The sequence below is a fragment of the Vespa velutina genome, chromosome 16 (assembly GCF_912470025.1).
Source record: "Vespa velutina chromosome 16, iVesVel2.1, whole genome shotgun sequence".
Lineage (NCBI taxonomy): Eukaryota > Metazoa > Arthropoda > Insecta > Hymenoptera > Vespidae > Vespa > Vespa velutina.
The window spans coordinates 1,855,001-1,860,000 of record NC_062203.1 but is presented as its reverse complement, the minus strand read 5'-3'; the positions used below and the strand labels follow the sequence as shown (position 1 = coordinate 1,860,000).

At 37.6% G+C, this 5,000-nt stretch overlaps 1 protein-coding gene and 1 long non-coding RNA gene across 6 annotated transcripts in view; both read left to right on the top strand.

The window, feature by feature from the left end:
• LOC124954840 overlaps nucleotides 1-5,000 on the top strand; it is a 220,068-nt gene that overhangs the window by 67,078 nt on the left and 147,990 nt on the right. The window lies entirely within an intron of this gene.
• Nucleotides 4,678-5,000, top strand: part of LOC124954841 — an 8,124-nt gene continuing 7,801 nt past the window's right edge. Inside the window, exon 1 of the long non-coding RNA XR_007102688.1 lies at nucleotides 4,678-5,000. This exon is cut by the window's right edge and continues 309 nt beyond it. This is a non-coding gene — a long non-coding RNA (uncharacterized LOC124954841).

Here is a 5,000-nt window from a genome sequence, read left to right as displayed (position 1 = left end):
GAAAAAGAGAGAGAGAGAGAGAGCGAGAGAGTGAGAGAAAGAGAGAGAGAGAGAGAGAGAGATAGAGAATGTATGTAGCTCTGTATACCTGTGCGCTCGTCCATGACAACTTCTCTCCTCTCCATCTTTTACCTCCTTTTTCTTTCTTTCTCCTTCCCCCCTACCCCTCCCCCACCCCCACTCTTCCTCTCTTCCTCCATCTTCTTTTTTTATTATTCTTATCCGTCTACAATTTGCCCATGCGGTCTCGTTAAAAAGACACCCAAAGCGAATTAAAGTACTTAGTTACTTTCGAAAAAGATTACTAAAAAAAAGAAGAACTGTGAGAAAACGTAAAGGAACCTTTAAATGTCGAAGAATGAGTTAACTCTGTTTATTTCATTAAAATTCTTTCTTTATCTCTTTCTCTCTCTCTCTCTCTCTCTTTTTCTCTTTTGTGACACTATACTCTCTTTGAGACATTTTGTTTCTTCGTTATTTTTATTTAACTTAAATTATATTTAATTCCACATTGACGTCGTACTCCTTTTATTTATTTTTATCGTTGTTTCGTCGTCGTTTTCTTAGGTTTCGTCTTTTTTTTTTTTTTTTTTTTTTTTTTTTTTTTTTTTTTTTTTTTTTTTTTTTTTTTTTCATTAAATAATGGATTTTCATTTATTATAAAGATATAACAATGTTGTCGTTGAAATAATCAAATCAATGTTGTCAATAAAAAATGAATCAATTGATGAGTTAATTAATATAATTGATATTATAAGAAGTTAGATGTATGTAAAGAAAAATTATAAGAAATTCGATTAGGAAAATGAATGTATATTGTTTTAAACGTTAAAGATACAATAATCAATTTTGTTATCCCATTTAATTTAATGTTACGTTTAAGGGTTCGAAAAAATTTCAGAATTACTTATACATATTGTATAATGTTTGATTAAATATTTGTACAGTTTATAAAATAAAAAAGGAAAAATTGTCTTTGAAAAAGGGGAATTATATTTTTAATTTATCAAGTAATCTCTTTATTCTCTCTTTTCATCTTCCTTCTATCTCTTTTTCTTTTATTTTTTTGTTTCCCTTTTTTTTCTTCTTTTTTTTTTTTTTCTTTTTTAATTTTCATTTACTAATTACGCACATACAGCATGTACAATGTACGTTTCCGTAAAAACAATCTGTCAATATTAATTTACGTCAATATTATAATATTGGATTATTGATTAAAACAGATAACATTACATTGATCAAATCGACAATTCATAATAAATTTTATCATTGTTAAAACATTAATATCATTATTTAATCGATAATAAAAATTCATTTGTCGATCGAAAACTTTTTTAAGATAACCAAAAATATACCAGATGGTATACGAATAGTCCCTTGGAAACGTTTAAACCGTACGAACACGTTTTACTCCCTTTCGAAAGTAAGAATTATTACATCATAGTATATTCATGGCTTCGTTTAAGATGGTTACAGTCCAGCCGATGTGCGTCTCTGTGCTGGCAATGATAACGAAACGTTCACGGGGATTCGAGTTCATATAACCGCTTGTGTCACGGTCGTGTAAGAGATGCAGAAAATAGGAAAAGAGAAACAAAAAGAGAGAAAGAGAGAGAGAGAGAGAGAGAGAGAGAGAAAGAGAGAGAAAGAGGAGGTACTACAAACGTCTAGGAGCGAGACGTGTCAGGGATAAAAAACAAAAAGCCGGAAGAAAGACGATTTCGGCGTACATTTGTCTTCGGCTCGACGATGCGAGCCACCGTTGCGGAAGCCGAGGGATATTTAGTGCACTGTTCCATTTTGCAAAGTTCCCTCGTAATAATATATAACACGGTACGGATGTTCGTCGTGGGAGGTTGGTACCACTCCAACGTAGGAAGAAGAGTAGTAGTAAGAGTATGAGTATGAGATAGAAGATAGTGGAAAGGAAGAACAAGTGGGGAAGAGGAGAAAGAGAAAATGTGGATAGGGAGGAAAGATGGGGATAGAGGATCGTAGAGGGGGGGGGGGGGGGGGGAGGGAGAAATAAGGGGCGACAGTCGAGTACGCGTTATATCTTGGACGATTTCAAGAGACGTTACGACTCCGAAAAGAGAAATAGAAAGAGAGAGAAAGAAAGAGATAGATATATAGAGAAAGTAGAATGTAAAAGAGAGAGAGAGAGAGAGAGAGGACAATGCGTAGGCGTAGAGAGGTGGACAAAGAAGTCGTTTGCGTCGTTATTGGTACTGCTGTATCTTAAAGAAAAGGACATAGACATGAAGATAGTGGTGGTGGAAGAAAAGGGTGACGGGGAGGAGGGAGGGGGGCTGGACAGGGGGTGGGGGGGGGAGTCGAGGAAAGAATAGCATATAAATAATAAGCCAAGACGGTGATAGCGAATGCATTTGTAAGCGCGCTCGCGCTCGTAAAGCCGACCACATAACGTCGTCGTTTTCTTCGAAAGTACCGAACGTTTTCTCAAATAGGATCGTAAAAATTCGATGATAAGATTTTCATCGTACTCGAGTAGTTAACTTTTGATGATCGTTTTTACCTGCTAGAGAAAGCGAGACAGATCAAACAGACAGATAGACAAACATACAAAGAGAGAGAGAGAGAGAGAGAGAGATATATATATATATAAAGAGATAATCAAGAAGGGAATTCGTTCGATAACTCGCGTCAGGTATCTTCATTTTACGCTCGAAAAAAAAAAAAGAAGGTAAGTGGGAAACTTCGGGGCCAACCTTTTTTGAAGTAGCCTGTATATAAAAGAGAGCGCGAAATTGAAAATAACTGCCCTCGGCTCGAACGCCGAGATAAAATCTGTCTTCTCTCCCGTAGCGGCGGCAGCAGATCATTCTCTCTCTCTCTCTCTCTCTCTATACCGAAGAAGAGCCTTCTCTACTCTCTTCTTATTTCTTCCTCTACTTCCTTTTTTTCTTTCTTTCTTTTTTTTTCCCTCCCTTTCTCTTTTTTTCCTTCTCCGTCTTCTTCCTCTTTTCTCTTTTTCTTCTTCCTGTATCGTGGATTCATCAATATTAATAACTCGAGAGTGCGACTAAACAGTTTTATCTTGACGGGGAGGATTCAATCCGAGGTCACGATACTCGCTCACTCCAACGTCGTTCAACTTCTCTCTCTATCCTTTACCATCGCCTCTTTTTATCTCACTCTTTTTCTCTCTCTTCCTATCTCCTTCCCTCTCTCTCTCTCTCTCTCTCTCTCTCTTTGGTTCTCCATTCACCGTCCTTTGTTTTTCTTTCTCTTCTTTTTTCCTTATTTTAATTTTTATTTTTCCTTTCCTTTTTCTTTTCTTCTTTCCCTTCTTTTTTTTTCTCTCTCTCTCTCTCTCTCTCTCTCTCTCCTTCTTCTTCTTTTTTCCTCCTTTTTTTCCTTCTTTTTTTTTTTTTTTTTTTTTTTTTTTTTTTTATTATTATTTTCCCTTCAACTGGCTTTTAATATTGCCTTTCTCTGAGCACGCTTATACATACATATGTATGAAGAAATTTTAATGTTCCTTCGACGTACGGAGGGAGGAGAGGGGGAGGGGGTACCACTACGAGCAGCACGTCACGAGAACGATATTATTGCCCTAGAACGCGTTTCGCTTCGATGCACGTGCCAACTACAGGAATCTCCTTTCCTTTCCTTTCCTTTCCTTTCCTTTCCTTTCAGTAGTTTCAGACTATTTTTCTTTCATTCATTCTTTCTTTTTATTTTTTCTTTTTCTTCTTCTTCTTTTTTTTTTTTTTTGCTCTCATAATTTTCTTTTCCTTTTCTCTTTTTCTCTTCGTCTTTTCTTTTTTTTTTTTTTTTTTCCCCTGTCTTATTTCCTATAATGTTTCATTCCGATACACGTGTGTAAATATACTATAATATATCCTTATTTTACATAACCCATAACGCTGTTACGCACGCGGCCATATCACGTTCTGTTATTTATTTGCCGCCAGATAGTTCAGTAGTAGTATCTCGTCGGAACTCGTTAGTTTCCAAAGGTGAACGTTTTATTTCGTTCTTCGGCAGAAAGGAAATTGATTCGCAGGAAACTGCGACGTGATTAGGTCGTAACAACGCGCTTCTCTCTCTCTCTCTCTCTCTCTCTCTCTCTCTCGGATCTCTCGATCTCTTTTTCGTCCCTTTTTTCATCCTTCTTCTTTTTCTACTTTCTCTTTCTCTCTCTCTCTCTCTCTCTCTCTCTCTCTCTCTCTCTCCCTCTTTCTCTCTTCTTTTTTCTCTTTTTCCCTTTCTACCACGGAAATCGATTCGTACTACGGCGAAGCGAAGTAAACGATTTATCCTACGACTTTATCGGAGCGACGTTAAACGATTTCCACTGATATATCGCTCTTTCCGATCTACAATAGCGAACTTTTCTTATTCCACCGACACGTAAGAGATTATCCACATAAACGAACCGTACCCGGTAACTCCATAATTCTCGGTCGCTTACACCATCACCGGCGTCACAACCCCTTACCTCCTTGTCCTCCCTCTACCCTTATCCCCCCACTTTCTGCACACCCACCTACCTACCTACCTAGCTACCTAGCTACCTAGCTAACTATCTATCTACCTTACTCACGCACTCACTCACTCTCTGTTACATTTCCTTTTCTCTCTTCCATCTTTTTTTTTTCCATCCTTCTTCTTTCCCCGTGAAAAGTTAAAAATAAGTTTTCAATATTTCGACGAGTTTTAATAAGAAACTATCGAAAAGCGATTCGCCCGTTGGTAACAACCAAGCCTTCGGATGGTTTTCTTCAGCGCGACGAAAATGAAAAGTACGTTTTTCGCTAGGTTATAAGCGAAAGAATTCTTGGCGATGGGTGGAGGTTGGGATTGGTACTGGGATAAGAGAAGAAGAAGGAGAAGAAGAAGAAGGAGGAAGGAAGGAAGGAAGGAAGGAGAAAAAAACGGCTCGATTTTCCGCGAGTTTTGCACCGGACAAAAGGAAGAAAATGTGGCGGGGAAAGGACTCTGGTAGGAAGGGTGACTTCCGATGGAGCTAACAG